The sequence below is a fragment of the Salvia splendens genome, chromosome 12 (assembly GCF_004379255.2).
Source record: "Salvia splendens isolate huo1 chromosome 12, SspV2, whole genome shotgun sequence".
Lineage (NCBI taxonomy): Eukaryota > Viridiplantae > Streptophyta > Magnoliopsida > Lamiales > Lamiaceae > Salvia > Salvia splendens.
In genome coordinates, this window is record NC_056043.1 from 31,363,643 (window position 1) to 31,371,371 (window position 7,729).

The 7,729-nt window shown below is 35.0% G+C and overlaps 1 pseudogene; it reads right to left on the minus strand.

Annotated features, from left to right (window-relative positions):
• Positions 1–4,974: 4,974 nt before the first annotated feature.
• Positions 4,975–5,637, minus strand: LOC121757888 (annotated as a pseudogene).
• Positions 5,638–7,729: the final 2,092 nt, after the last annotated feature.

Sequence of the window (7,729 nt, forward strand, 5' to 3'; positions counted from 1 at the left end):
TTAATTGTTTTTATTGCATACAAGCAAAACTATACTCGTATTAATAAAAATGATAGTAAACCAGTCACAAAGCAGTAGGAGTTTCTCGCCTCTACATCCTACTAGAGTATATCTTCTACTTCCAATATATATAGTCCACAAACTAGATCCAAATAATACAACTCGATGATTATAAAACATAGTACTTCTTTTATGCCACTAGAATGCCTTCTAATTCTAATAGGGCATGAACTAGATCCGAATAACTAAACATTGTAACTAAAATATCTAAGCGATTCTCGATTCAAGATAAATAAGCAGGTAGCTTTATCATTATCGAGCGTATGGCAATATTTTTTCTGCCACACGAGCGCTTTCTACCTCTAATAGACCTCAAATTTGATCCGAATAATTCATAAATCATGAACCACAAATTATCAAAAAAAAGTAATAAAACAAGAACCACATCATATCTTTTATACACTAGTGAGACTATCAAACCCCCATAACCCAAAAAAAAATCAGAAAAACCCATGGAAATGCTTTTGGAGTTAATTTTGAAATATTGGTTACTTATTGTGTAGATTTTGATTTCAGGCGAGTTTGTGTCTTGGTTGTCCGTATTGAATATTGATTAATTAATAAATCAATGTTTTGGAGCTCAAGTCAACCATATATGTAATATTGTTACGGTGATTTTGTTTTCTATTAATGCAAATGGCGGGAATTTTGATCAAATTTTGATATATCCCATAACTTTAAAAGTCAGTCAACAAAATTGTAAAGTTGATAATCAACCTTCATTCGAATCTTTATATTCAGAATTTTTATTAGTTTGGAAATACATTTAACATTCACTCAACCACATAATTATATTGAAATGATACATGTAAGCCATCAGTCATTCTTGACACGCTTTCTGAAGGTGATTTGGAGATTGCCGGTCTCATTCACGATCGTCAGCGTTACTATCTTTCCTTCCGTGCCCTGCCTCTGTTGCCCGTTACCGGGATGCATTGTCTGGTCGTTGCCATTGTTTGGTGCATTCATCGTGAAAATTGATTGAATAATATTTGTTTTATTGTAAAAAATGACATGGTTGATTTGTTATTTATAATCGAGAGTGAGGTATGATTTAGAAATTGCTTTTACTTCATTATGAAATTGAGTAATTGTTCTTGCTGATTTTGTCATGTAGAGAATCCATAGAGGAAGATAGATATCTTTGGGACAGGTGAAATGTAATTAATCCTCTGTCGTTTCGTTTAAACAGTAATCATTAATCAAAGTTCTTCAAATATTGGGAAAATCACAATAAAGGATTCTTTATTAGTAGTGTAATTGTATAGATACCATAATAAGAAACATTATTAATATTTTCTTAACATAAAAAAATGGAATTCTTGACGCGGACACATCGAAAATGAAATTTGAAAAAAAAAATTAATCATAAATAAAAAGTAGTTACTTTTTTTAACGTGAAGTACTAGTTCGTTCTTATAATTAAAGAATTTCATGACTAAAGTCACGAACAAATAAATAGGATTCATTGAAAATTATTGGTTTAAATATGATGATATTTCTAGGGTTAAGAAAAAATTTAGTTGTGAATTAGCCTTTTAAAAAGAAAATAATTTAGACTTTAAGATTCTTCAAAAATAAGTTTAGCCGAAAATTGCCCTTTGGATAAGATAACTCATGACTAAACATATTCATATGGTCGTGTGTAGCCTTATTTAAAGAATGATTCTCATGTGAATATCATGATCGCGAAATAATTAAGAAGTGAGATATAAGAATGTTAGTGTATACATCATTGATTATGCAATGCCGCGTGTGCATAGGCAGGGTGCGGACGGAGAGGACTTTTATTAATGTAAGCCGTACCCTAAAAGTTTCGAGCTCAAAATTTTGAAAAGCTATATTTTTCGTAATTCGATTTAGTTGCATAAGTCTTTGCACTAAAAGAATTAATCGTTACACAAAAATTACACAATAAACATTATCAAATATATTTTGTATGTAGGTATTATAGATTCCTCCAATCCCCACACCACCAACTTCCCAATATTGAATACGATTCGTTTTGCATCATATTTAATTCTGCGACCCCAAAGGATCGAATTATAATCTTTTGATGTTCGTGAAAATCCCCCAACGACGAGAGTGTCTTCTACTTCTTCCAATGGGTCACGAATTAGATCTAAACATAGTGCCTTCCAATTCTAATAGGCCACGATCTAGATCCGAATAATTCGTATAATTAAACAATATATCTAGAACATCAAAGCGATTCTCGGTTCGGGACAAATAAGCAGGTACCTCTTATCATTATCAAACACGAATATCATCCGAATAATTCATGAACCGCATTAGCCAACGAGTTAACGAGCTTCGTAGCCTCCCGGTTCACGTTCTTATTGACATCCTCCAACCCTAATTTCCCAAACAACGACTCGCGCCTGTATAAATCTTATATTTCCATTTTGGATATCCATCATTACATATTTCAATTCACTTATTTTATTTTAGCTAGATAAATTTTATGTACTTATATTTTAAAACTCTTAGCGTATCAAAATAGTCATTTAGTAGGGGAACGAGAGAGTAATATATTCTTGACCAAATAATCTTTACTTCAAGAATCAAGTTAAATGTATTTATTGTTTACTACCTGCCCAGGAATTTATAATTCAGTCATCTATATAAATCTGATGAATTTATATACTTATAAAATATAGACAGGAAGACAATGGTGACTTTCATAAGAAAGTCAAGAACAAGGTAAAATTTCAGTCATTTTGGTTGGTTAGTCATAAATTCATCATATTTTCATACAGTTTGCATGTAAGCAAAGAGCTTATATTAGTGGTGGATTAGTTCTGTTTTGTCTATACTTCACAACTACAAAGGACTCTAATTTACATAAATTAAAGACAATAAGCAAAACAATAGCTTTATTAAAATCACTGTGGATACTTTATAACTCTAACAACATTACAATAGATATTTCAATGCAATAACTAATTTTAGCTCGTTTCGTTAAATAGTAATCATTCATCAAAGTTCTTCAACTATTGGAAAATCACAATTGGGGTTTCTTTGTTATTATTATGTATAGATGTCACAATAAATTAAAGACACATTATCGGTATTTTCTTTACATAAGAAATGGGAATTCTTGTCGCGGACACATTTAAAATGAAATTTACAAAATTATTTTATTATAATCATAAATAAAAGGTACTAGTAAATTTTTGTTGTAAAGATTAGGATATTCTTTAACTTGAAGTACTAGCTCGTTCTTAATTGTGACACATGATTAAAGAAGGAAAATTTTAGGCTAAACATATTTGAGTTGAATTATTTAAAGTGCGATTCTCGTCGAAATATCTTGACCGCGAATTAATTAATAGGTGAGATATAAGAATGTTAACATGTACATCACTGATATAGCAATGCCACGTGTGCATAGGCAGGTTGCGGCCGGGGAGGACATTTATTAATGTAAGTCAAACCCTAAAAATTTCAAACTCAAAATATTGAAAAGCTATATTTTACGTAATTCAATTTAATTGCAAAAGCCTTTGCACTACTATGATCTGCATAATCTACGTGTAAAATTAATAATTTAAAAATATTAAAACTCTAAAGTAGAATGCCAAGTGTGCATAGGCAGGTGAGAGTCGAGAGAGGACATTTATTAATATAAACGAACTTTATAAGTTTTGAGCTTAGAATTTTAAAATGCTATGTGATTCGATTTAATTGCATATGCCTTTGTACAACGATTCACACTTACCACTAAAAAAAAGTTAATTATTTTATAAATTTAGAAATTCTAAAGAATTAATTGGTGGGTCTCAAGCCCCGGGTTGGTCAACCCATGGACTGTAAGATTTGGAATACATTATTGATGTAGAATGATGCGTGTGCAAGGTATGACTTGAGGGATGACATTTATTAATGTAACCGAACATCATAAGTTACAAGCTCAAAATTTTAAAAACTATATTTTATTAGATTCGAATTAATTGCATAAGCTAATGCACAACGATTTACGTAAACTACTAAAATAGTTAATAATAAATTATAGAAATTGTAAAGAATTGATTGGCGGAGTCTTATGAATGATCGGTAAACCCTTGGATCAATAAATTTGATGTACATCATTGATGTAGAATTTCGTGCATAAGCAAGAAGGTGTCAATGTCAATTTATTCTCTCTTACTTCAATTTTTTTTTACTAATCTACTTTCTTTTCTCTACTGAATTTACCAAACATCATTTTTTTTAAATCTTGATTTAAAAAATGCATCTATTTTAGTAAGAGAGAGGAAGTATGATACTTTTAAAAATAAAAAATAAAAATGCAATAAACAAAAAGAAAAGCAAAAATAAATTACTGTGAAAATAATTATAATAAATAACAATAACCAAACCACTAAGCTAACCAAGATTATCGTTATAAATTCAGCACATGTAAAAAAATTCGCTCCCTCCATGCGTCATTAATGGTCTCACTTCAATTTGCCACGAATTCAATAAATATAATAAAAAGTGAATAAACAAAGTTAGTGAAACTGAAAGTTTGGTCTTACTTTTATATAATAAAACATGAGTGAGATAAAGCTAGTAAAATATAAACTTCATTCAGTAAAATAATAACAAAAAAAAACAAATTAGACAATTGTTCATAGACGGATAAAATTAAAATGACAAATTAGAATAATTAATGACCGACATATACAGAGTATAAAGACAATACTTGGCATTTCGCTTAGCTAAGTGATGCACGTCGGTTAAATGCCTTTACAATATAACTAGAATATCTAAGTGATTCTTGAACCGAATAATTCATAAACCATGAACCACAAAATGATAAAAAAAAAAAAAGAAAAAACACAAAAAGAAGTAATAAACCATCAACCACACCATATCTCTTATACACTAATGAGATACTAGCAAACCCCCAAAACCCAAAAAAATTAAACATTAAAAAAAACCATGGCAATATCCAAAATTGCCATTAGCAGCGGCTGCGGCAGCTGCCGCAGCCGCTGCTATATTATTAATACTCGACCCCACACCCCCATGGCTCGGCTTCGTCTCGTACTGCTCAAAAACCCCACCTCCCGGCCGCATAAACCGCGAGCTTGGCCGCCTCCCGATTGACATTCTTCTTCAACTCCTCCATGGCCTCCTTCACCTGCTCCAGCTCCTCGAGCCCTAATTTCCCAATCGGCGATTCCCACCAGTAATGGCTCTGGTTGGCCTTCCTCATCGCGTCCAAGCTCTCTCCTCGCTTCTCTCGCTCTCCACTCGCTCAACATGTGCCCGAGCTGGAGGTTCAGCTCCCTCACGGCGCGTTCCTCTGCGCCTCGAGGAGTGGAAACGGGTCGTGGGGAGCGGGGAGAGGGGGGCGGGTGGTGAGGTAGCGGTCGATGATGACTCCACGTTGGGGTGGCCGAAGGAGAAACCTTCCCGGCCGGGGAGAAGACGATGATGCCGATCTCCCACACCGCAGAGGGTGCAGAGCTCGCTCGCCTTCTTGAAGAGGCCCGAGCGCCTCTTCGAGAAGGTGACTTGGAGGTGGTTTTTCACTAGGATTTTTTCAATCTTGATCTTTTGTCTACCCAGGCTTGGCTTCTTTGCCATGTTGTTGTGTTTGTGATGAGAGAGAACTGGGAGGTTTTTGTTGGTTTTTTTTATGAGAGAGATTGGAAGGTTCGGGATGGATTTATAGGTGTTTGTTTGGGTGTGATTTGGGAGTTTCGAAAATCTTTGCTATTTATTTTGTGGATTTTGTTTTTTCAGGTGAGTTTGTGTCTTAGTTGTCGTTATTGAATGATGATTAATTGATCAATCATTGCTTTTGAGCACAAGTCAACCTCATATGTTAATTTGTAATGTTTCTTAGAATAATTTTGTTTTTTATTAATGCAAATGGCCGGAATTATGTCCCATAACTTTAAAAGTCAATCGAAAAAACTGTAAATTCATAATCAATATTTATTCGAATCTTTATATTTAGAATTTTTATCGGATTGGAAACACATTTAACATTCACTCAACCACATCTTCAATATGATACATGTATGCGCGATATTAATAATATATTATGCATATGTGATATGAATATTTTGTCATAGTACAATATGGAAGAATGTTAATTTTTATGGATTTATTTGATCGATTTTTGGAGTTATAAGGAAAATCAAAGTTAGCCGCATAATCCGAGTCACAGAATCCTTCTAGGACTTCCCTCTCCTCAGACCATACTCCACCACCAAACTTCAAGCCAACCATGACAGACCCTTTCAGGTATTTCAGAATCCACTTTAGTGCTGCCCAGTGATCCCTACCTGGATCAGCCATATATCTGCTTGCAACGCTTATGGCATGAGCCACATCCGGCCTTGTACATATCATCAAGTACATCACACTTCCCACTATATTTGCATAGGGTATCCTGCTCATCTCTTCTCTATCTTCAGCTGTCTTTGGCATCTGTTCTTTACTGAGTTTGAAGCAGCTAGCCAATGGAGTGGATACTGACTTTTCACTCCTTACCTGGTATTTTTCTACCACCTTTCTGATATAATCAGCCTGAACCAATTTCAGTTCTTTCTTCTTTCTGTTCCTGACAATATCCATACCCAAGATTCTCTTGGCTTCCCCAAGATCTTTCATATCAAATCTCTGCTTCAACTCCTCCTTGACAGACAGCAGCTCACTCTTGCTTGATCCTGCCAGCAGAATATCATCCACATACAGCAGTAGATAGGCCAGTATTAGATTTCCACTTCTCTTGACATACACGCAGCTATCAAAACTGGATCTCTCAAATGCCATCAATTCCATCTGCTCATGAAACTTCTTGTTCCACTGCCGGCTGCTTTGCTTGAGCCCATATAGGCTTTTCTTTAACAAGCAAACTTTCTTTTCTTCTCCCGGCTTCTCAAAACCCTTAGGCTGCATCATATAGATCGTTTCCTCTAGATCTCCATGCAAAAATGCTGTCTTCACATCAAGTTGATGCAGCTCCCAGTTGAAATGAGCAGTCATGGCCAATAAGATCCGAATGGAAGTGTGCTTCACCACTGGAGAGAACACCTCTGTGTAGTCAATACCCTCTACTTGTGTGAATCCTCTAGCAACCAGCCTTGCCTTAAACCGTATGCTTTCAACTTCCCCCACCTCTACTTTCTTCTTAAACAGCCATTTGCAACTGATCAGCTTCTGAGTCCCTGGATCAGTCACCAAAATCCAAGTCCCATTTTTCAGCAAGGACTCTATTTCTTCTTCCATGGCCTTGATCCATTTCTGACTTTCCTTGCAACTCATGGCTTCTTCATAGGTTGAGGGTTCTGAAAACATGAGTACTTCTGCTACACATAGAGCAAAGAAGCTCATGTCATAATCTGAGAATCTGCTAGGTAGGCCTGCATTTCTAGGAGTGAAGAAGAGGAATTGCTACCTTTGCTATGGGATATGCAGAGGAAACAATCCAAACCAAAACATGAACGGCTGGGGAACAGTTGCTCAATAGCAAGCCATGCCTAGTGCAAACGGATTGTGGTAATCCGCACCTCTCCATTAATTAGGTATCATTACATAGTTACCCCGACTGCTTACATAATTTAATCGCAAAGGTAAAGTAATTAGCAACACACGAGCTATCTTCATAGTTTAATCGAAAAAAGCCCTACCTCACCGAACAGAAGAATCAGAGTGACGGATACGAGAA